The sequence below is a fragment of the Sturnus vulgaris genome, chromosome 4 (genome assembly GCF_052056855.1).
Source record: "Sturnus vulgaris isolate bStuVul1 chromosome 4, bStuVul1.hap1, whole genome shotgun sequence".
Lineage (NCBI taxonomy): Eukaryota > Metazoa > Chordata > Aves > Passeriformes > Sturnidae > Sturnus > Sturnus vulgaris.
In genome coordinates, this window is record NC_142246.1 from 37081445 (window position 1) to 37107992 (window position 26548).

Sequence of the window (26548 nt, forward strand, 5' to 3'; positions counted from 1 at the left end):
GTACTTGGTAATTCACCTGCAACCAGATTTCCCGTACCTTAGGAACTTTTGCTTCTTGACCAGAAGCAAAAATACAGATCGAGGTCACCAAAGTCCTTGATGGATACTGACACTAAGCCCTCTGTGATGAAAATGCATCCATCAGAAAATCCCTGGTGTTTTCTATTTTTAATTGACTTCTTGATGGCTTTCACAACATCCTGGTACGATCACGCTGCGTCTCAGACATATTTGGTTTCACATATGTAAGCAAAAATAAGACATCTTTTGACAGGACCAGCAGTCTGCCTTGTACACATCGTGGAAAGAGGAAATCATTTTGTAGCTTAAAAGAAGATACAATAAAGACATACTTCTTTGTTAAAGATGAAATAAAAGGTCTAAAGGCAACAACACATTGGCCCTGTTTCCCACACTTCTGCCCCATGATATGAGGGTAAAAGGCTGCATGACAAAAGCCAACCCTCTTCTGCTATTCCCCAATCTGGAGTTCTATACATTGCTAGCACTGAACATGTCATAAATTAAAGATATCAAAGTAGTCTTCCTTTCATATAAATTTCCTCATAATCAGTTTTGGACTTAATTGAACAATTTTTTAGGCTTTGGTACTACAGATTTTCTGAATCATAAAAGTAAAGAGAAACTTCCATAAATGAAATACAGCAAACATGGTTTAAAAATTACATTCTACACAAATTTCCTTTTTGACAATAAGATCTGGTCTTCCATTTATCTGCTAAATACATTGGTAAATGTTATTCATATCCTGATATTATGAAGAACACAACATTGGTATTCAGTCACTGATCAGTACAGTCAATCCCATGCAATAAAACCTGGTGGACTTTGTCAGATGTGGCCAATGTCAATGGAGTTTCACCAAGATAAATCTGATTAAGCATGTTTATTCTAAAAATATTATTTCAATGAGGACATTGAAATGTGTCTGCATAAAACCAGAGTTAGTTTACTGTCTAAAAAAAAACCCAAGTAGACAAATATTTTAGTTAATGGACTAACATTAATTGAGAAATAAATTAGTCATGATACATTTGCAATCCACCTGCATGCATAAAACATTAGGAATATTTTGAGCAATCAAAACAACCATATCTGTTTAATACCTCACTTGTTCCAATTATAAGAATCTCCCACAAAAAAAGAGAGTCAGAAAATCCTGTTCTTGTGTACTGTAATATTTAGTGCTCTGCTAGGTCCCCCACTTCTTGTAGATGTGCATAGCCACAAAATATCTTGAAATATCTGAAGCCATTTATTTTGTTCTAGTTCATACATAATATTCCTGATGCAAATGCAAGGGGAAAAAAACGGGGTTTTCTTGTCCTTAAAAAAAAATCCAGCGAATTATTAGGTTTATAAACTGGTCTCACAGCCTATCTACCATAATCAGGTAAAAGAAGAAATGCTGTCATTTCAGACCCCTTTTTATTCCCTAAATAATTTCTAAGAATTTGACAGCATTTCTAACAGTGACCTCATAAATGGTGCCATCATTAAGCAGTATTAGGAATAACATGTACACAAGACACCCATCTAGGGAGATGGCTCTCAAATTTACCATCAGTAAAGAATATTAGTCTGCATTTTTAATACCTATTCTCAGAGTTTCAGACTTATTTTCAGTAAAAAGAGTGCCATTAACCTCTTTGAATGTTCCCTCCCTTTCTGAAGATGATATTACCATGGCTTTAAGGCATCAGGGTTCAGCTGAGTTGGTTAAGACTACTCAGGAGTGCCTTTGTATGCTGTAATTCCAACTTCTCTCTGCAGGCTCTGATTAGAAGTAAGCAACATGAACATGGTGCCTTCACACATTGCCTCTGGCTTTTCTTTCCCTAGGAAGTATTTGGATCTAGTCTTCCTCTAATTGCAGCTTAAAATCACTCTTTCTGCAATTTTTGCACAAAGGCTGAAGATAATGTAATTTTACACCTGCTGCAGGCAATCCTGTATGTTCAACAGTTAATTTGTTCAGTCATCCAGAAATATTTCAGCATTATTCAACCTTATCTAGACCTCAATCCCCTTTGCTGTACCAGAGACATGTGTTTTTGTTACATGAGCTGTCCCAGAACACAGCTTGGCATTTCAGAACCTGAAGATGTGGGGCAAATAGCATGCAGCATATGAGTTTCCTCAGATAATGTTCGACATGGGAACACACCTTTATAACTAATTAATGCCAAACTGGAGGGAAAAGAGTGGGTTGTTTGCTCTGTTGACATCACCCCACTCATAACAAAGCAAAAAGCCATCACCATGAACACTTTTGTGGAATTCTTCACATATAAAAGTGGTGACACGTTATGAAGGCAGGCAGATCTGAGGAGAAACGTGTCATTTCCCTACTTGTCATAATCATAATTCCATCCAAACAACGTACACTTTAAAATAATATACATACTATATATAATATGTACATATTAAGATGTACATATTAAATACATATATGCCAAAAACCCTGGGATATGTACTCTTTCACAAAAACTTTATGTACACAAAAGCAAAGTTTTACAGGTATATTTCTTCAACTTCCTTCCACCTCAGAAGGGAATTTTATAGCTGACAGTCTGTTTGAAAGAAGAAATTTTCTGCAGCAAGTGTCACCAATTATTCTTATAAGACTTTGATCACCAGTCTTGGTAATACAAAGAAAGATGCAAATTTTCTAATTGCCACACCTCTATTTTCAGACTGAATGAGGAATGGATTCCTCCAGTTAATAAATGAAAAAGCAATTGGCAGCAGATTTCAAGACTAATTCTGGCAGTTCTACAGGAGCAGACACAGAATGTCTCTCACTTTGCTCTAACCACAGAAAAACAAGCTGCAAAAAAAATTTTCTCAGATTGTCTTTGCAAATTCAATAGCTCTGTGTAGCTTTTCTCTTTACACTGTAGAAACACTAACAATGAACTAAACTGAAGAAATTTGATTATCTATTTCCAAGCAATGAAATTGGCTGTATTTGTAACAGTTTCAAGATATGATTGAATTGCTCTTTTATCTTTTTTCCTTTTTCTGCCTTTCTACTCAAGATATTCCCCATTTTCCAGGATTAATGAAGATACCTGTCCATGTGCTGTGGTAATCCTCCAAGACAGGGGAAGTGAGTGTGTATAAGCACTGTCTGACTGAAGGAATTTCTCTCTGTGGAAAACCCAAAAATGCACCACAAACAACACCCAGAGGACAGTGCTCTTGAAGGTTCTTGGCAGTAAACTCAGTCATCTTCAATCCTTATATCACCAGCCTTGTTTCTTCCAATTCCTTACATAACCAAACACTGGCAATAAGAAATTCTTGGAAAACACATGGTGATATTTGAAGAATATATAAGTTGCAATGCCAAGAATTAATTTCCTGACCGGATTAACAATAGCTGCACATTTTTAAGGATAAACTACCTACCCAGGGCTAGAGAAGAAAAAAGTGGCTGGTTCTCAGCTTTTCTCTACCTTTTTACCTATGAACATTTTCTCTTGATGAATCCTTGGTAAAAATAATTTTATTGGATGAAGACAGACAAATGGATCAACAAGCAGTGATTATTTAGGATGCTGATCTGACTAAGATTTTATTAACCTACAGCTTTATTAGTCTGATTTGGGAGGTTATCAGAGAACACTCAGGACTTCCTCAGGGAGTAGCAGTGCAGGACTACCTGACTCCTGGTTTTCTTTCTAAACCAATGCTGCCCCCATCTGGGAGTACAACCTGGGATCTTCTACTGCTTACAGCACTTGCTCTATCCATACAGAAATGCATTAATCGTATGGATAAATTTACAAAAAATATATATTCCTGCATAGCATACTTAAGAAATTCTTCATGTCTCAAAAGACTTCAATTCAAAATTTATAAATAAGTGCTTAAACCCGGTGATCTGAAAATCAAGATATTTTTCCAACTGGATACATGCACACTGCTTAAATATAAGGAGAGTGTACTTTGGAGCATGTTACAGATAAGTAACGCTAAATATTTTTTATTCCAAATTTATTGAAAGAAGATTTTTCTATATGACAATATCAGAAACCAAGTTTTAAAAGCATAGAATGCAATTCCATTTGATACTATATATAATTGTGGTATATAATCAATATAAAACCACATTTGTTGATTGTTTGTGATCTGTTTTATCATAATACACTAAATTCAATCAATGCAACAATTAAGTCATAATGGTCTACAGAGTTGAGCGTTATTTCCTGTTTTTAGTTTCAGTGCATGAGCATGACTCTTTAGTAGTTGGCATGAATGTTTACCAAAGATTTCCTCAAGCAAGAATTTATCAGTTAATAACATACTTCAACATATGGATCCTGATGTTGCATATGAACTTCATGCTTATTCTTATTTATGCCTTTTTTTATTCCCCTTACCTCAGCTTAAGAACCATATATATTATCCACAGAGCTACAATGAGTATTTGCAGAACATGGTAGAGGAAACTCAGATCAGAGTTTTTAAGTTTTTGGACCAAAATCACCTTGAAGATCTTTTATGTTACAATTCCAAATTTTACCAGCCAGACACATATTTCAGAGGAACATAGAATGGGAGAAAAACCTTGTGGCTGACATATATGAACAAAATATGCAATTTGACAGGGCCTGTGTCTTTCCTGTGGCTATACCTGTTCAAAGTAGGATAATCGCTCTGTGCATGAACGTGCAAGAAGAGCTCACCTACATGTTGTTTGAAATAAGTATTTTTTTTCACTGAACATTCAACTACCTGTGTTCAGCACAGTGCCTACTGCATAAAGGGCAGTAAAGAAAATAAGGAAAAGACACAAACCCTAGCTGTCTCTTGAGAAGTGCATACAGAGTGAAACATCAAACTCGGTACTACCATGGTCCAGACTACCCCAAATAACGCAGATTAACAAAATATTCCTTTACACTGACACAGACAGGTATACAGATTTAGAAATACATTTTTCCCAAAACCACTGCCTACCTTTGATGTCTATCTGATATCTCCCTTCTGATACAGTAAGCTCTGACAGAGCTTAGCCTGAGAATGGTCTATCCAAACGTGTAAGGATAGCCACGGATAAAAGTAGTAATAACTTATATAAAACTAGACAGCAGAACACTACATCTTGAATATTAATACTGTGACTAAACCATTGTTAGAACATATTTCTTTTGAGTCTCATGAAAACCTAGGTTTTCATTGCAGTACGAGTTCATTTACTGTTATATTCTAAAATCCACATAAAGTTTATGGCCTTTTTAGCAATACTATGATAAATATTTGGTACCACATTATAAAACAGCAAACAAATGATAATTTTACCTTCTGTTCTGTGCTGCTCTAATTACTTCCCTTAGGAGTTCTACCTAGCCTTTGTCACTTTGATAGCACTGTTATTCTCAGAGAGAGACAGCAGAGCAGCTAAAGGAGATGGATGCATATGTAAAAAACCTTTAATCACAGGCGTGAACATATGTAAAGCATCAATGTGATTCTTCTTCCAAACAAGGTGTCTGTGGCTTCAAATCAGACATATTCTTAAATCTTAAAAAACAGTGAGAAAATCTGAGTTCTGGCTCTGTTTTAGATCCCTTACAAAAACAAACAAACAAACAAACAAAAACCAACCCAACAAAAAAACCCTCTAATATATTAGAATTGCAATCATCAAAGAGCCAGCACCGATGCAGCAACAGCCACAAAAAGCAGTCTTCCATTTCATACAAAGTGTATTTACCCCTTCCCATTACCACTGTGAGGTCAAAATTACTGTGAATATAGAAAAAAAATCAATATCTTTTTCACTTCTTTCCAGTCCTCTGTTCAACATTCCAATACAATTTACTTTAATATGACCATTAGTGCCAATCTCTACTACTTAACTCAGCTTGGAAGAGGGTTTTGAGGAGAGGGGACACAATTCAGTAGTGTTAGATGTCCTTGATGGAGATTTGGTACCATAAAAATTACACTTTGTTAGCAAAGTAATTATTCCCACCTTTACCCTCACCTCCCTTTAAGATACTGGAGATCACAGAAAACCACCAGTGCAGGGCTACTGGAGTCAAGAGAAAACCATCAATACAAATTCACTTTCCGTGAATTACATACATAAAGGGACAATCTTCATCATTTAATTGCAATAATTTTATTTAATCATAGGTTCATTTTATAAACAAGTTGTAAAAAACTAAAAAACATCAATATAAATTATTTGGGAAATAAAAAGATCCGTTTGCAGGGACTTTATAAAAGATCTTTCTATAGATAAGGTACGTTTTTCCCATAAGAAAGATTTGCCTTCTTACTTTTTTGGATTCTATACATCACATAGATTTTTGCATGCAACCATGAATTGTGAATTATACAAAGAACAAAAGCTTGGGAAAAAAGATCTAATCAATAAATTATATAGCTAAACATCATATGTCATGATCAGAGACCGTACATATTAATTTAATATGAAACTGTTATATTATGTACCCACAAGACTAATATCTGCCATTTCTTGGCTTCTGAATCTTTAACTGAGCAACCTTACATTATTTTAAAGTCAGTCATGCTGTTAACATATTAATAAGCAAAGATCTGACTTAAGAAGTATTTAATCTTCACCAAAAATTTGGCTCATTGAATTCTTGGTTTAATAAAATATAATTGCTTCTTACAGGAGGGTCTAGTAGGTAAGAGATAGATTTGTTTCAAGTCCATGCCAATACTGCCACTCATTTCTGTGGACAGAATTTCATCCTGGGTATGACAAATATTTTCAACAATTGTTAATACATCAAAAGACTCTGAACAAGAAACCGAGTACTGCAATTAAATGCAATTAAATCAAGTAAATTGATTTCAATCAATAAATTAAATATAATTAAATGAAGTAATCTTTGTGAAAGCCAAAAATACCAGCACTTAGGATCTCAGAATACTAATGTTTTATAACCTTTTGAGGGATAGTCTTTGGGATTATGGTTTCTACTCCAGTTCAGTTTCCCAGAAGACAAGCATTTATAGTTAATTACCAACCTCAATCATATTTGCATATCATCTTTCTTAAAACATCCTTTCAAACCCTTCTTCCAAGATGAAATTCGCTTTTTAGTTTCAGCTTGAGCATAACTGTAAAGTGTGCTTATAAAATACAGATTTTTATGGCAATGACTTGGTCATTTTCAATTTTACAGGTCTCTGAAGGAGAACTGTGATGAAAAGATCTGACTAGACCATTGCAAGTAAGGGTATTCTCCACTATCTGTCATATCCACTATCCCAAAGTATGTGAATCTTATATTCCTTTCCCTGGAGCGAGGCATTCTGTTAAATCTGTGGTTGCACAACAAGATCACACATATCCAGGGAATCAAATAAAATTGAATGCAGTCCTCGAGCTTTCTCCTCTTTAAATCATCTTCTGACAGTTTCCCTGCACTGAGCAGTGGAATATGCCATTGATGTTACTTCATAGGACCTCTCAATGAACCTTCAGAAAAACAAAACTTGTATACATTTTTTTCCAACAGCCTAAACTCTAGTAATACATGCTTAAAGTACGGCTTTCAATGTGTAAAAACATGCTATGCAATCTGGCAGCCTTAAGATGCTTCCTATAAAAAAAATCAATTTATCACTGCTCAGATTTTGTGAGAAAATGTGTTTTTCCTGCTATGCCACAACAATGAGATGACAAGTGACAGATTAGGATTCTGTTTGGAAAAAAAATTAAAAGCTAAAAGAGATAATGGTAAAGATAGGAAAAACTCTAGATGCTAGTATCTATGCAGATTTTTAATGTGTCTAAATGTAGATGATTTGAGGGGGAAAAAGGTGATTTTGTGACGTGCTCCTCATCAGAATCTGGAAGTTTGGCACAGAAGAGCCATCAAATAGAAAGTGAAACTTCTGCTAAGTTACCTTAGTCTGAAACTGTGGGATTCTGCATTTATGTATACTACCTCTTATAACTCTTTTATAGGAGCAGAAGCAGGTAGCCACTTTAGAACTAGCAGATAAAGCAAAATTTTTTTTTAACAGAAAAACAAAGTGTGGCAGAAAAGTTTAATATAATTTTGATATCATTGATTAAATTTTCAAAGCATTTCATTGATATTTAAGAGGAAATATAATTGAGAAAAGAACACATCGAATTAGCTCTGTAATATTAGATACCAGCCTTACAGAGTACATCTACAGTATTTCAGGTGAAAGCAATCAAGAAAAACACTTGGAATAATCTTGTGATTATGATTTTTATATATTTTTATTGGGCATATAAACCAAAATTACTTTTGAAAAGGAAACACGAGAAGCAGAAAAGGAACTCCATCTGTCAGACTCTAACGAGCTCTAATCATTCCCTTCTTTGAAAGAAAGGAGTCTTGATAAAACAACATGTAAATCCAAGTGCAGTCGGTGATAGTACCACCCATATTAAAAGATGTTCCCCTGCAGATTTAATCTCTGATGTTTCGTTCAGCTCTTCACACTCCTGTCATGTGGGTCCCCATCGATAATGCCCTCCTGGGTAACTGAAGTTGCAGATACTCCTGTAACATCTCCAGTGGTGAGAAGTCACCAGGAGTCCTCAGGTTCAGCTAAGCAGGTGACAGCAGCCCTCACTGCAGCACAGCTCTCACTGACATCTCTCCTGTTGAAACAGCAGCGACCTCACAACCAAGAACCGGATAACATCTCACACGAAGCAGAGTCTCAGCTGGCAGCACCACACAACAGAACAGCTCCGGGATGCCCTGCATTTTGGTAGGGCAAGTCATAAGGATCAAACTGATCTATTATGGCCAGTTAGCACCTTCAGTATTCTGCACAGATTCCGCGCTAAAACATGATAAGGTGTGGTTCCCTGGCATGTTATTTCCAGAATGTGGAAATAACCATATGAAAGACCACAGAGTAATTATTAGATGCAAAAATGCTTCTGTTTTAGACCAAGTCCTTGACCTTTCTTTCAACATGTTAACATGTAATAATTCTTTCTTATACTGATCCATGCTAAATATTAGTTTTACCCTCCGCTTAAGGGCATAATTTATGTCCTTTCTGAAAATCTGACCTGTCCTAGAGTATTTCCTATATTTTCACTTAGTTTGGCCTTTTTCTCTGCTTTATCTACAGCAGTTATTCTGTGACTGCATATATTTCTGAAATAATTTTTGGCTTACTTTTGGCCCTAGAATCCATAGTTTTGTTTCCTGACACAATCCCATTTAGCTCACAGACGTATTTAGTAAGCATCTTCCCCCACTTCACAGTCTAAGACACAAACTCCACCCAGGATCCAATGTGACTAAGTCACACATCCTTTATCATAACTTTCATTATTGGAGAGTATTGGTTTCTGCATGACTGGGCAAAGTTAGAAGCATCTAAGTTTCATTTGTGTTCAAGGTGATAGTTTGGTAACTAGATACAAAGGTCTATGGAAAACTTCTCACATTCACGGTTCTTTGCTGCCCAAAACACATTTTGCTCCTCCTCAGGTACCATTCTTGCTTTCAGGCTTCAGTACACTTCTCTCACTTCTCACAGTTATCTTTCCAAAGCCTGGACACAGATTAAGATAGGTCATTCTTTCATGATTTGTGAAATCTTATGCATTATTTCTTACAATATTAAATTAGATTATAAGCTCCTTCCTAAGATATCATTGTTCTATTTTCCTTCTCAGTTTACAGCCTGATTTAGTCTGCAGCATGCAAATTCTCACTGCTTTTTCTATATCCTGCCAGGATGTTCTGGCAATCTTTTCTTACCATGGTGCTCCATTATAACACGGTTTCAATTAGGAGTTGCACCAACTTAAAAAACTTTGAGGAAGTCTTAAACCTTGCAAAATATCTTCAAAGTTCATCCAACTTATTTCTTTTTAAGTCCCTCTCAGCAAATTATTTCCACCTCATCTTTACCATTTCTTCACCACAGTTTGATAAATGGATTGTGGGTCATTCTGCTATTAAAACAAATCAGTTTCCATAATCTCACTGGCTTGATACTACTTTTATTCTTGATCCCTCTCCAATTGTCTCCAATGATTCTTGATTAAGATACTCTAAAGTTTGTTATTCCATTCTCTTTCCCACCTTCTACTGTTTCTACTTCCAACCCTGATAATGGCTAAAGAAAACTCAGAGTCAGAACTGATACCAAAAATTATATTACTCTACCTACAGGAAAATTAACAGCATTAAAAAAAAAAAAAATCAGAGAAGAAATTAATGTCTCTAACCCCTAGCTGCTAGTGTTTCCATCCAGAATGTTCCTCACCAGTCAATACATACATAAATGCCACTTTCAAAGAAAAGTGAGCTAGCCAGGAAAGCTAAAAAAATCTGGTACTTCTTTCAGGCCCTGTTCAATGCTACTCAGCAGCACTGCTTATGCAGCATGAAGGATGGAATGTATCTCTCATTTTGCCTTCAAACAGATCTCAACCAGTTGAGGAGAGGGTTTCTGCTGATAGAAACCCCACCACCCCACTTTGCTGGGGCCTGTGGAACCACCACCACACCTTCTGCAATTGGACCCTTCCATGATGTTACAGAAGCTCAACAACCAGCCCTGAACAATACACAATGCAAATGTCCTGTATTTCTTTTAGAGATTATCACCTCCAAGCTGTGCACAGGAAAAAGCAGAAATGCTAATTTTTTTTGCTGACGTTTCACTCTAAGATGGCATGCTGAGCAGTAAGTCCATTCTAAATGATGCTTTTCAACAGTGTCAGCTTTTCAGAAGAGAGCTGCACTTCAAATGTAGGTCAACAGAAGGTAAGACTGCATAGCAGGATCGCCACTGAGAAATGAAAGCACACTAGATTTTATTCATTGGGAATTCTAGGTAGATGTAAATATGATGTGAAATTATACAAAATAATGAAAGGAGCATTAAAAGTTTGTGGACTTCAAGAAATAGAATTGCTTATACAGGAATGTTTCACCTGCAAAATATCTATTCTATTAAAATGTGTAGCTAGCTACATTTTTTAATCCTTTTTAATAGTCTGTGTTGCTCAAACATCTTTTTTGCTGATCTCAGAGAGCTTAGTTCATCTTATTGAATAGCAGCATAGAAAAGAGGCTGGCTGCTCTGGAAAATATGAAAAATATTGTCACTTTCCCTAGGAAAAATTGCAAAATGAGAAGGATTTTCATCAGCTTCCACCTACAAACAAGTGATAGAACTTAACCTGCATATTCTACTTCAATTATTTAAGCTAAAGAATCAAGTAACTAAGCACATTAAAAACAGCATTAAAAGCTAGCTACTTAAAGGGACAACTTGTCCTATAACACCACAACAGCAGGACAACTGTGACATATTTCTGGACACCCACATATTTTATTGCTACACTGGAGACAAGCAGGTAAATAAATCTTCCTTGTGGTCAATGATTTAATGATACCAGTTCACATCTGGTCTACAGACTCACTGATTAACTCCAACTATCATTTTGCATCACATTTTTATGTATTATAAGGAGGCAACAGAATTTTTTCCATTGTTTTCATTTTTCAATTCAATGTTATAACCTGAGCGAACATAACCTCACAATGTGTATCCACAATAGTAGAAAGCTAAAAAACACACAGATGCCTACCCTCTGAATGACACACAGAAATACATAGAACTGGTTTAAGTACATTCTTTTAAGTTCAAGTTCTCTTCATTGTTATATTGCCCTCACCCATACTGATGTGCTCACCATAAGATATAACATGGTTAAGCCTGAACCATCAGGAAATAGCCTTGGCAGTGCTTTAAAGGGGGCACTTAGTCCATATCCTTGTCCAAAACCAGAAGCAAAAACACCTGAACCATTCTGAGTTGCAAATCTAATCTCTTACATCCCCCTGTAGGTCCAGAGCTTCCTCGGACAGTCCAACCCTTTGATTCACAGCTTACAACCAGAAACTCACCTGCTGATTAACTTGCACTCTCCTCATTGCAATGTAAGACACAATGAGGAAAAAGAGAGCAGGATCTTGAATGGCAGCCACATTAAATGTGAGTGCTTAGCTGAGATGTCATTTAGGCAGTCCTAGGTTCACAACATTCAAGTCATACACTCACCATATGTCACTCTTAGCACAGATTTGAAGACTTCTTGTATACTTGCCAGTCTGCACTTGCCTGGAGAAATGAAAAATAAAGTTAAAAAAATTATTAAGATAATTAATTTCTGAGAATCTAGAATTGCTCAATAGTAAAACAGTACTGTAAGTTTATGGTCCAGACAAACCTTCCTCTCAGCTCACTATGAACTCCAATGCACTACTCAAAACTGAAAATAGGTCACAAAAAAGGGTTCTTCACTTAAAAAATGTTGTTGCAACAACTCCAAGTGTTGCTGAACAGATGTTGGGAGAGATATTCTGCACCATTGTTTCTGTAAAGTAATCTGTTTACAGCTGCCACGATTTTTCCATGTGAGAACAAAAAACTATCAAATCCAAAAGGTGTTTGCTGCTTTCCTTTGGGAAGAACTAATTGAAATCATCATGGAAACTGCAAACCAGCAGCCCAAAAATAACTTAAGAATTTTAGCCAAAAAAGAACAAAAGAAGTTGATATGCAGTCAGAACTTGGATTTTGCCTGGGAAAAAAAATTTAGTTAATGCTGATTCTGGAAGTTGTATTAAGTGTTTTCTACTAAAATCAGTGAAATTCTTGCAGGAACAAGAAATTTGTAGACACGGTTGCTGTACTATTGTTGGCAGTATTTTACATTGTTTTTAAAGAGCAATTAGACTTACCACTATTTCCAGCTCAGTTCTTGTACAAGCTGTATGGCAACCGAGGTTTCAGTGCAGAAACATAAAACCACCTACAGCTTTGTATGTAGCAACTTTAATCCACACAAAGCCAAAAATCAATTTTTAATTAGTGAAATAGCTTGAGAAATCATGTCTTTATACTATGTTTGGGATCTTATGGAAGTTAAGAGCAAAAATACCATCGACTTTAAAGTAAATAAGGTTGAACTTGGCATCCTCAAGTCCTTTCCCAACTAACTTATTTAAGGCTGGGTCTCAATAAGGCAAAAACTCAATGTACTTTTATAGTCATGTACTCAGTTGAATGGATTTGAAAACACTGTTTAGGCCAGGCTAGAAAACCTAACCTAGCTGACCAAACTAAAGAGAAGACTATTTAATCATATTCAGTTCATTCAATTTTGCTCACAAAATCAAAGGACAGACTCCTATCTGCTTGTGAAGACATACCCTGACTGTTTAACAGTGGCATGCCGTGTTAATTCATTGGAAAAGAGTGACAAAGAGAGCACAGAAAGTTATGACTTATATATTGCATCCAGAAAGCTATTCTAGTGTGTTATACACCCATAGACATTTTTTTCATCAGTATTTCACAGTAAACAGCAAAAGGCAGGCTGCGATGGATAAAGGAGTCTATGAGTTATTTATAATCTTGGTTAAAGACTGAATTTCCTGCACTTCTCAAACTATAAATATGACTTCACTCAGTGTTAGTGGACTACCTTTATATCTAAATTTTGGATCAGGAATTTAAAGTGTAGCAATATGCCAAAAAGTACTATTTAAAGATACAAATTAGAAGAAATGTAGTAAAATAAATAGCAGTAATATCCCCAGCAGGCAACCAAGACTCAATCTTCTTCTATTTACTGTTAAATAGCCAGTAATTTTTGCAGGAAAAGCTACCTGACTTAGAGGAGAAACTATATGTAAGATAAAAAATAAATCTTTTCTGGAAGATGTATTTTAAGTGAGTCAGACAAAATAAAACTAAATAAATAGTGAAAAAGCAAACAAAGCATATACTGGGTCCTACTATTTGTCTGGATCTGTATGTGTCCTCTACCAGCTGTGCTCATTCTGAATATTCTTTTGTAAGCCTGAAATACTTATCTTCATGTCTCTCGAGTCCACCAAGAAGTACAGAAAACAGTAAGCAAAAGGTCTGAAAAAGTACATGCTTCAGTAACTAAGATGCTGTAAGGAAAGGATCAGCACCCGTCCTAGAAGCCTGAGCAATTAAGACACTTCATGTCTCCACTGATGCAGGAGGCAGGGCACACCAAGGATGAGAGGCAGGGACCAAAACTGAGCTCGTGCTGGAACATATCTAAACCACAGGAACACGCCCACATATGTATGGATGCTCAATGCAGGGTGTCTGGTGAGAACTTTGGCTCTTCACCCATCCACTTGGAGGCCTGGATATCGTGCAAATAAACCTTTATGGAGGGCAAAGCGGGTGGGGAGAGGGGGGAAAAAAACATTCAAGGCTATCAAATACCTCTGGTTTTAAAAAACCGATTTTATTTTAAGATACATTGAAGTTAAGTTTCAAATTTAAGGTACTTTTAAAAAGACAAAGCTCACATAAAACCAGGGGAAACAGTCTCTCCTGTATTTCTGAAATCTAAGGGCATGCCTTTGGAATGCATGGAGGAGAAAAAGACTGTAGAAAAGCTGCAAAACCACAAAAAGGAGAAGTTATAGTGCTATTGAAAAACAATCATCATGGGTATGTTGTTTTGCTTTTGGTAAGGTTAGGGGAAATTTTTGGGTTTTGGATGTTCGTTGGTTTGCTAGGTTTTTTTACAAAAAGCCCTCTGAAGTTCCTAGCATTCATTACCATCAGAGATACGATATTAGGAACACTGAAGGATGTAATAATGTATCAGAAAATCCTGCCCCAATCTTTCCCCTCCTTTTCCAATATCTTTCAGAGAAAAGTGAGAACAAGTCCATAAAGGATTAACATTAGCTTTAGGATTATTTTCTCTACTTAGAATTATCAGATCAAAAATAACAAAATTTTAAAAAGCTGGGGGAAGGGGTCAAGAGAAAAGAAGGAATTTACTTCTTCCCATCTCCCTTTCCAATCTCAAAGAAGAGAAATTGTAACAAATAACTGAAAATGCTTAGAAAATAATCTGGCTCTTAAAGTGAAGGGCCACAACCCTTTCCCCTAGAGTCAACAAAGACTGTGGTCAAGGCACACTGAGTTGAGCCGCCTAAGGCTTCATCCCCAGCTTTGCTACAGACATTTGTGGACAGATGCCAAGGCAATTATTGCATCTATCAATTCCTATTTATAATTTGGGCTATTCAAAAGCGTCTGCCACAGGAAAGTTTCAAGTGCTATGCTGCAACAATGAACTTGCAGCAGTTGAAGAGTTGGTGTGAGACTGATAAGGGCTTGAGTTTAGAAGACTGTAAAAAAAAAGAAAAAAGGAAAATTTAACTCTAAGGAAACAAAAATCATTCTAGTGCAGTCAAAACAGGGAACAACTTAAATTACAACTATATTATTTTAAAGGCATTTGTTCATCCTGACTTAGTTCAAAGCAACATAAATCCAAAAAATAAATTTGTATGTGGGCTTTTGTATAAGGATGCATTGAATTTATTTTTTTCAGAATAGAAAGGGAATGCTGTCTTGTACTCTGATTACACTAATGTCTAAAAAGAGTAAGTTTAATATATTAGATATTTTAATATTGAATCAATGATATAACATCTAAACAATAAATGTGGCAACTCACACAACCAGCACAGTGGTAAACTTTGTTTTAAGCACAGGCAGTTTTGCAGCACATAAATATTTTTGGTCCATCATACCCATGGCAAGGGAATGTCTTCCAGATGTTCACAGTTCCTTAAAATCCACTGGTGACAATTCATGCTATTTCAGAGAAACAGACAAGCTTAACTTCACAAAGTGTCATATAGAGATGGCTATTAAATGATACCGATAAAGAACTTATTTTAATCTTTAAAAGATGAGCATAAAAGACAGTGGGACCAGAGAGAAACTCGTTCTTGTACCAGGAGAGGGAGAAAATGGGCAATTCAGAAGACAGTGGTGTGTGATACACCCTAGAGACTATTTTTCCTCAGAGCCCTCACAAAAAAAAACCAGACCTATAAGTCTAACATTGTTCAGGAATATATACTGTTTGGCACTATTTAGCATGACAAATTAGGACAGCAGAGGAGATGCAAAACTACACAAACATGCACCATTGTCAGTGAGAATAATGACATTACTTCAAACTTTAATGTCACTCCTATTAAAACAGTCTTTAAACAATTGCTACTAACATTTTATGTTTCAGTCCATCCTGCATTACATGTTTCCTAAAGCATATGGCACTCTTCAGGTAACAGCCCTTAAGCTCTAAGCTGAGATTTCTGAGTTATGTGCTTACCAGTTTCATCCCTCCTTGGGATCTATGTCTCTTCAATAATAGTAAAAATAAGAAAACAATTATTTCCTTTATGAACTTTCAAAGTTAAATATATTTGAACTGAAGTAATTAAGAGTATGTTACACAGTCTCTGTACACCACGAAATCCATCAGCAGAAAAGCTCTTTTGTTTCCATAGCTTTAAAGACTTCCAACTCCATCATCTCCTTTTCAGTTGCTGGTTAAAAAACCTCCACTACTGCATCTGTAAAAGATAGGGTAGTACTGTATTGCATGGGAAAAATTTAAGATGTTCCCTTCAAAATTAGCTGAAGATACTTGAAGTAAACAATAATTTTAAAAAATCTATAAATAGACATCAGGCTAATAGCTATTACATTCAATAATTTAGCATGATGTGCATGACAGCTTCGACCTCCAAAATAATTTAGTGCCTTGAGCTGAGATTAAATGCAGAACATTAATTTTTCCCTCTGGTTGTCAAGCCAACCAAGAGGCCCGTCAAATCTATTTAAATTAAGCCTGCATCATGTAATGATATTAAAGGGGATAAAATATTAATATGGGTCTGTGATAGAACATTGGACAAAATAGCTGCAGTAAGGCAGCTTTAATTTACTACACCAACAATCTGTCTTTATGCTGAAAGCAGGATTTAACAGTCCAAAGGAGTACATATTTGAGTTTATATGATATGCTAATTTATAAAATGTTACTGATTTGAATTGCTGAGAATATTTAGCAGTATTATGTAGAATAAAAAAAGTTGTGATTCCCAATGTAATCCTACTGATGTAGGGAAAAAAATAATATTGGATCAAAATCATAATCTCTTTGTGTGTCCCATAAGCAGATGTTATTTCAGCAATAGCAGTATGCCTGCATCCATTTATTGCCAGCAATGAATTTTCTTCCTTCAGCTAAAGGATGATAAACGTCATTCAAAACTTCAATATTTCATAATATAAAAATGGATTGAAAGGGTAGGTAGACTCCCAGACCAAAGACAAATAACTCTGAATATTTAGGCTACAGGTACTTTATGAGAATAGTAAGGTTTCGGCTGTCATTGGAGAAGCACTCGAGAGAAAGAATAGTAAAAGAGAACAAAATAAAACAAGTGTGTGCAGCTTCCCATTAAAAAGGAAAAGAAAAAAAAAGGAAATCCAAAAATCCAAACCCTGCAGATTAAAACATGTTTCAATTGAATGACAAATGGGATTGGTCATTTTACAAACGATACCACAAACATCCAGAATCTATTCGATATCCCATTCTTCCACTCCATCCAAATTACTTTTACTTTTTAAATTTCCAGATCATTCACTTTTCTAATATTGGGATCCCAACAAGAATGAAGACTTGAAAATATATCCTGTGTCACCTAAATTCAGAAACAATCCTGCATACTGCTAGCTTGCAAAGGCATTGCTGATAAGAGTCAAAAACTGGATCAAGGCACAAGTTCACTTTATTAGGAGTAAACATTTTTTACTAGTCTTTGTTCATATGATGGTGTGCCTCTTGTGCAAAATCTTGTTTCCTAGAAGAACTAAAAAACTAAACAGTAGAATCCTGATCTTTGTGCACTTCATTGCTAATCAATGGAAAAACTAAAAATAAAAAAAAAAAAAAGAGAGGGCAAATGAAAAGAGGATGTATAGGTGCTTCATATAAAACATGGAAGGTAAGGAAAACGTTGAGATTTACCAAGGCAGAGTGGGCACAAGAGCATGTTTGAGTAAGGTTTGAAGGTATTTGTAGTTTGGCTCCAAGTTATCTCCCAAATATGAAGTTCCTTTCACAAAACCTGCCCATCAAGCCCAGTCAGGGTTGCTAATTCCATTGAACTGAAAGTCAGTAACACTAACAGACTAAAACATTGGGCTGTGTGGTATTCCTTAAACACACATTCAATGCAAACTCATTCAGCCTTAGCACGTTACAGACTCAGAACTGATAAATGACAATTCTCAGGGTAAGCTGAATATCTAATAAATTGTCTGCCTAAATGGCTGCTGTAGAATGACCTCAGTGAGCATTTCACTAGACATGCCATTGTCCGTGTCAGTTCGTAAACCAGCTTTTTTCCCCTTTTTTAGCGCTCATCCATACTGCACAGAACACGTGGCATTCATATGCCATAGCCATGCCACAAATCCCTCAGCAAATCCTTTCCCACACACAGGAAGGACATAAGGTAAGTGGTTATGAAGAAGGATCTTTTTTATGCCTGAGCCAACAGCTTTGATTCAAACTATAATTTCTACCAAATGAGCTCTAGACTATACTAACTTTCATGCTGCAAGACAAAAGCAGCTACAACTTTGTCTCCCATGACACTGATGAAGAAAAGGCTTGACACTATTATATTTTGGAAAGTATTGGTTCGCTAGAAAGCGAGGTATTTCCCACTGTTTGATGGGACATAGAGGGCACAGGTCATCATTTACTAAGGATCCTCCTAGAAGTTACAAAATAGCATTTCAGCAGAAGACACGTTGCTGCTTAGAGAGTAGGGTGAAACTAAATAATCTGAATCCATTTTTCAAAGCAATTGTTCCCATTTAAAGGCTGTTGAAACTGCCAAATATTGAGCAATGTGTAAAAAATAGAGAAATTCTATAAAACTAAGATGTGTTGGGACACCATTTGTTTGCTGACATTTGTTTGGGAATTTTTTGTAAGCTGACTGTCTTGTCTTGTTGCTCACCTATCCACCTGTATTTCATATGTCAGTCCTTTTGTAGCACTTAGCATCTTTCATAAATTAAAAGTCAGCTGTGGAACATAAAAGGTGCTATGAGCATGTAGTGTCAGATACACATAAATAAATAAAAATAAAACAAGTAAAAGGGAAAGAATGCAGATGATCCCCAGGAAAAAAATATCCACATAGAACTAACACACCAGAAAAAGTCCAGAAAGAAAAAAAGGAAAAAAAAAAAAAAAAAAAAAAAAAAAAGAACCACAGCTATAAAAGAAAAGAACAAATGTAAAGAAGACTTCTAAGATTTCAGATACTAAGTTTAGGGCAGTGGACATTTTAAGTCCTGTATAAAGACCACAACACCTAAATAGCAAACAAACAAACAAACAAAAAAAACCAGAGAACTATTTGCTTGTCAATTTGACTTCATTGCTAGCCAGTAGGTGGGAAGGATACTGTCAATTTTCTTGGGAAGTTCTGTTAAACAATTTTTATACTGTGAGAATGTTTAACAGTTCTGCTTTCACTGAGCTTACATTTGAACATCGGTACTTGATCTCTGGGAGGGTTCCCCCTCCCCAGTGCCATGCAAGAGGAGCACAAAGCTGCACAGTGTTTTACAGCCCTCTCAGTTTGCATCCAGAGATAGTGCCAAGTTGTGTGCCCAAAAGCCACCAAAATAGAACTGGAAGAACTGAACCACAAGTTGCAACACACAGCACTTTGACTGTAGAGAACAGGGAATCAGCAAATTGCAGTAAATTATCTGATGAAAGATTATTGATTTAGTCTCAAATTCAGCAAATTCTTGAGTTTACATTTTTATAACAAGTTACTGGAGTGCTCAGTCTTGCACTTGTATTTACAGAAGACACAGAATTTTTATCTGCACCTTCTTTTGGAAGGTGTGAAATAGGTCTTGACCTGTTTTATACCATGGATGATTTCTGGGCATTTTAGTCTGTCTGTTCAGGTATGATACCAGGTATATCATTAGGGCACCTCCACATACTAAGAGCATTGTTGAAATCTGTCTATTGTTTTTCTTAGAAGACAATAACATACACTTAGAGGTTTTTTATTAAACAATGACACCAGAAAAAAATATTTTAAAGAGAAGTGAGTTTTATACTAGTATCTTGGAGGCAATGGATCTGCTGCTGTCCACAATCACATCAGCAATAAAGTCCATCAACTGTCCTCTTACGATGGTTTTGTCATGATCTATTACAGAATTTTATGTCAGTTGGATACCACATCAAAGAAGTGCTTCCTCCTAGATGCTTTGAAGAGAAGAATCAGAACACTGAATATGACCCCATGTCAGAGGGGTACCTGGGACAATATCTTCAGGCAAAGAGCTCAAATCATTATAAAGCACCAAAGGAAATAACTGCTGCAATTCAAACAGCTGAATTTTTTCTGAGCATACCTGAAAGCAACAGCCATCCTAAAGCATGACAGATTATCATTAATCTTTGTTCTATTCTTCCTTTCAGTATGAAATTGAATATCAAGAGAGCTAGAGCTGGCAGAAAGTCAAGAGCAGCTTCAATGGTGGTAGCTAAGAGCCACATCACTTGGATTTGTACAAGGCCAGCATGGATAATCTGTCCTGCACATCCCTGTGGAGGGGATGAACAGAAAATCATGTTTCCCTATTCTGAAGGCAGAATGAAAGGTAGCAAGTAATATCGTTATCTGTAACTTGAATTAGCATCACCAAATGCTAATGTCTTTATCCTTTCATTTACCCCATACACACAATTACAAGGTAAGGAAACAAGAAAACACAGGTAAGCACAGTAAAACACTTCTGTGTCTAACAATACACATGACACCCAGTGTCATTTTTAAAAGTTTTTATTATTTAATTGTCCTACAATATCAAGCTTTATTCAATACTGTTCAGGTTACTGGAACAAAATCTCTGCATTGGAGAAATAGAAGGATCTGAAACAGAGGCAAAGAAGAACAAGAATGACAATAACAGAGGACAGTAGACATAAACCAGAACATCACTCCACATGTGAGATGTGTCTTGCTTCTAGCTAATCCTCTGTTTTTCTGACAACAAATAATGATCAAAACCAGTTTCAAAACTGAACTTCTTGAGGCTGATACACTCTTTCATCAGTTTCTATTTTTTTTTTGCCTTAGGCAATTTCAAATTCCACATGGTATTAATCAAGGAATTATTCCAATAGCATTCTAACACTAAATATCTTTGGAAAAGGTCAGCAACAGATATCAAGTTATTTTAGCTGTCACAATTTCATAATGTCACCACTATAAAACTGGAGTCAGTTGTTTATAATTCTCAAATGTGTGCTTTCCCCAGATGTACTATCAGAACAATTACAGCATATATGACAGTAAAACTTAAGAAAGGATTGCTAATCACCCTTTGTCCCTGAAATGGGGAAGAACATTTATTGAGTAGAGGGATTTTAAACCACCTTTTAATGTTTATTTTAGTGCAGCAGAAAAGCTCTACCTACTCCCTACTTTAGAAAAACCCAAAATCTACTGTTGCCCACACCCATTTTCACACACTTAGATAACATTTATACTATTTCCATAGTATAACTAATTTATACTCTTGTAAGGTCTGAGAACACACACTCACTTTGAGGAACACAAATTCACATATTTTGAGTCAGTTCTGCTCTTGAGGGTTTTAGTACGACCTGTCGGACCAATTACACTTCCCTAAAATACTCTGATATTAGATGTTCTTACAGTCCAAGCAATTATGCTGTTATCAGTCAAGGAGTCTTGGGTAGGACAGAGAGGATGCTTCATGTTAATTTATTAATTCGTTAGAATACTCTGAAACATTTGAACTTTTGGATCTCATTCCCAAATGAAAAACACTGCTTTATTTCCATTTCTGTACAGGCTGTAGTCGAAAACAGAAATGGTTCACTTTGAAACCTCTCCAATATATAGCACTCCACTCAGAGATACATCACAAAGGTTTTGTAGAAAGCGTATTCCTCTTTTCCCACCTTAGGTACATATTTCTTAATTTCAGTATTACTGAGCCAAACAATTTTTTTCCTCAAAATTACCTTAAATAAAACAGACAGGGTATCACATATGTGGATAATTTCATTCATAAGATGTTTTCCCATGGCTCACTACTTGGAACTAATTGGGACCATCTACTAAGAGATTCTACTCTGTAGACTCCATATATTACATTTTCTGTTCATACATTTAATGAGACATTAATATGTCTTGGTTAAAGTATGCAGCAAATGAAATCCAGATTTTTAAACATTTTATACACCTTCAGAATACTGCATACTCATTTAGTATCCGTGAAAAACAGTGCTGCTTTTGTTTGATATCCTTAGAATAGCAGACCCATCAAAGGAAAGAATTAAAACCTCCAAATTGCTTTCCTGACAAAACACCTCGATTTCATCTAACATTCTGCTGTTAGTGCAAAGGCAGATCATCTCTTTCATTTTGCACTTTTGTTTAAAGCAAGTTAGTCCATTCAGCTTTGCTTGGAGAACAATCAAAATCAGGAAAGGTTTTTCATCTGTTGTAATTGATGAGTTAAGGGGCTCAATTATACCATCTTATGAATACTAAAAGTAATCAACTTGCTCAAGGACTAAAACAAAAACCAAAGAAAACCCCCACATATATTTCAAAATTGAGCACAGTAAAGTATGGCCTTTGATCTACAGTGGCAAAGGAGATCAATCTACATTGATTTACAGCAGCCAAGGGGACTCCCTCACCCCAGTTTCATAGCCAGCAACTCCCTGAGGCACAAATACAGGCTCAAGAAACTGTCCTAAATTTTTTTTTTAAAACAAACAAAAGATGATAGAAGATAATAAGGAAATTTGTCTCAGAACATGTCTTGCATTGGTGTTGCCTTTGCTTTAATTTTTTGGAATACAGAAAATCTAGAGCAAGTTTCTCCTTCACATCTTACATAGCTGGTTTTGACCCTCTATAAAACCACAGGGTCACATATCAAATGCAAAAGTTACTTTTTAAACTATCTTAAGGTAGATGACTTGGCCAAAATTAACTAAGAGTTCAAGAATTCTATTTTAGGGAACCTCAGCCTTCAGCATGAGCTATAGTGGTGCAAGACCTGGGGAGTTAAATCTGCCCTCTGAACACATGAATGACAGCAGAAACACAGGAACCTACAGGATAAGAGGTCAGCTGAGAAAATACTCTGCCAAATACATCTAAGCATCTGCTTGTTTCTATAACTCATTTCAATGACTTATTCAATCACACAGTAGTCTATGATGTTGCCTAGATAGTCAAACAACTCCTTTCAGAGCAAGCTGCACTGGAGAGTGCCATTATGCACCCCAAAACCGTCTTTCAAAGTAAATCCACAAGAGTAAGTGGGAAACAGTCAGTGGAATCACTCAAAACCACTCTCTCCAAACAAAAATTATGCTGGAGTGCAGCCAGAATTAGCTCCTAAATTTTTTGACCTTTCCATTTTTACCTGTCTATGAAATTGAGGTCATCATTCTGCCAATTGAGTGAGAAAAGATTTATTAATGCCTATGACATTATAGAAGTGGAAAACTAATAACTCTTGGAAGACATTTCTTTTACCCATAGATACGGGGGCATTTCCTGCATTTTCATAACCTTTCTTTAAAGTAAAAAGTTGCTATGTTTTTCAATAAGTGCTACAGTTTCAGTTGTTACAATTACACTTTTAATAAAAACTGTAACTGCTATGACTCCTTTTAAAAACAACTTGCTTTTTTTTTCCCCCTCTAGTGAAAGAAACTTATGATCTTCTACAGATTTGTATTTCATGACTGACTGATATTTTTAACTGTATTTCAACAAAACAAGGCAAGGTTTATACAGAATAGTAACACCTTATTACGTCAACAGACACCACTAAAAGACAAGCACAATTTTAAGCAAACAAACCTTTTTCAACAGTAAAGAACCCAAAGAGAAGGGCACGCTTTACTGGGGATTACATGCTCTAACTTTTAATATATCATGATCTAAAAATTGTAGGTCATTATTAATAATTTGTATTTATGAATTCTATAGTAAACAATAGAGCTGAGTTGAATGAACTCTCAGGTCTCTGTAACATTAAAAAGAATGTTTTCAATGCTGAGCTGCTTTATTTAATTAAATTTGAAGGCTATCATTATCATCTAGCTCCTCACCCTGGCAAACAAGTCCATCAAAATTCTGGTTATTTAAGACTACAGGTCAAAGAAAACCTCATGCAAACCCCAGACAGGGAAAAGTATTTAAGACTGAAGCTATTACCAAAAATGTAAGTCAAAAGCATTAGTGCTTGAAACATTTCCAAGTCAATTACATAACGGGAATCTGTACCTAAGCAAATAAAATTTCACATGTCAAACTTTCATTGAGATATTACAAGCATGTAAAAAACAATCTACAGCGTAGTGCAGTTCATCCTTAATATTGGCAGAAAATAACTAAAGTAACTAAAATCAGTGGTAAACTTCAGAACAGTCTAATTCTATAGACAGTTGAGTCTGATTCAATACTGTTAAATCAGCAAACGTGATTTTTTTTTTTTTTTTTTTGGCTGAGTAAGGACTACAGGATTCAGCTCTTTGCCACCTAAAGTGGCATTTTGAAAAATGATGTTAGTTTGGTTTGCAACCTCAGCTGACACAGGAAAATGCTAAGATGAATTACTAACATTTCTGCATGAGCTCTGGACAGGATGATGCAATATGCTGAAACAATCCAAGCAACAAGAAGTGGCCCAGGAGCAAACAAACAGCAAAAGCAGCCCCTGTAGCCCATGAGTGATTAACTGACTGCACTGATAAAATGGGGAAACCCCTTCAGTGCCAGGTAGTTATTTGCTTGGAAAACAATATCTAAAACTTAACACTCTCAAACAGAGTCTGTCTAATCTTCATTACTGCAGTTCATGAGAATAGGCTTTTGACTGCAAGGCACAAGGACAGATAAATGGGGACACCGCAGCACGATCATTCAAAGAAAAAAATATGTGAAATGTTTCAACATGATTTTCAGTACAATTAAGCAATCAATTCACAGCAGCAAATAGATAGGTTTCTCCTTAGAATATCTTGTGTAGCAAAGTGAGATGAAAAAGATGTGTCCTTTTATCTTCTCATGTTGTAGATTTAGCTATCATTCATAGAATTTGGGATAAATGTAAAGACCCTCCTTCCAAATCACAGAAATAAGGAAAATGACCTTGAAAGAACCAAAAGGTATCAACAGAGTGAAAAAATGAATCAAGGCAAAAATAGCAACGAACCTGAATTGATACTTCGGGTTGAAAGAAAAACAGTTGCTGTGTACATCCAGAAAACACACAGCAATGTAGAGAGAATTTTGGCAGGAAGCTAAAATGCAAGGTCATTATTGATCCAGTATCCACTCCCTAATAATGGTAAGCAAATAATTTTTCTCCAAGTTTTTCAAATAGGATGGAAACCTTAAAACTAAGCCACAGTATTTCCCTCCTAAAAATGTACCAAAGATTACATTTTGGTTTAGGGGGACCTGTATAGTCTGTTTACATGCACTTTAATTAACCTTCAGTGAACACAGGACTTCTTGCCTCACTTGTTTCACAAAAATTAAACAAATAATCTGGAGTTTAATTTCCCGTTAAGTGTTAAAACAGAATTCAAACAAAGAAAAAACAAAATGAGGCATTATTAATTATGTAAAATATAAGCTGCAGCTCTTGGATTTTTACTTCAACTATAAAAACAAACTGCAGTATTATTATTTTAGCAAGTGTTCTTTTGCCAAATAGGAGTTTATGTATCTCCTCATGTCGAAATAGGACTGCTTTCATCCTCCAGTGGTCTCACTAAATAGTATGAAAATTCCAAATCATGGACAAGAATTCAGTTAGGCAAAGAGATCTTAATTTTTCAGTATACCAGTTCTGGGTCTCAATTAACCTTCCTATAATGTATATTACACAAAAGGAAGGCACTGTGAGAAAACAAATAGAGGCTTTTTCCTGTCATCACAGGAAAGATGATAACCAAGAAAGCAAGCATGCAGACTAAAAGGAATGTCTTCATATGTGTTTCAGGACTACAGACATTACACGTAGTTTTTTATTGACACATTTAGAGCTGACAGTGGCAAGTAAAATTAGGCTTCCTCTCTACATCAGACAGCTGGATTCAAGCAGATCAGTAGACAGGTACCTCATGTCATGATAAGTTTCAATTGAATGAACTGGTAAATGAGTGCAGACTGAAGCAGCTCCAATAATTGGCAAACTAAAAGCTCAGAACTGAAACTTGGTAGGTTTTACACCAGTGTGAGTACCACACATCATAATTGCTACCACTAACTCCAAATCAATATGAATAGGGAGCTCCAGAGCACACCAAAGATCCTGCTTCTTTCATCATTCAGATGATAGATCTTGCCAGAAAATCTCTGCAGTTTCCTTGCTTAGAAAGTATTCCCACATCCACATAGTTCAGACACATTCTCTAATAAGGTATTGATCCTTAAGCAGCAAGCTAAAAAACTTTAACAGACCTGAGTTGGCATCCCTGCCATATTCCCTTCTATTTTCCTTTATTGCCAATCCACCATGC

The 26548-nt window shown here is 35.9% G+C and overlaps 1 long non-coding RNA gene across 4 annotated transcripts in view; it reads right to left on the minus strand.

Annotated features, from left to right (window-relative positions):
• The window catches only part of LOC106854553 (uncharacterized), a 371490-nt gene that overhangs the window by 312379 nt on the left and 32563 nt on the right, over positions 1-26548 (minus strand). For all 4 annotated transcript variants that reach the window (XR_015803163.1, XR_015803162.1, XR_015803160.1 and 1 more), the window contains exon 5: positions 12097-12156. This is a non-coding gene — a long non-coding RNA (uncharacterized LOC106854553). The remainder of the gene's footprint in view (positions 1-12096; positions 12157-26548) is intronic.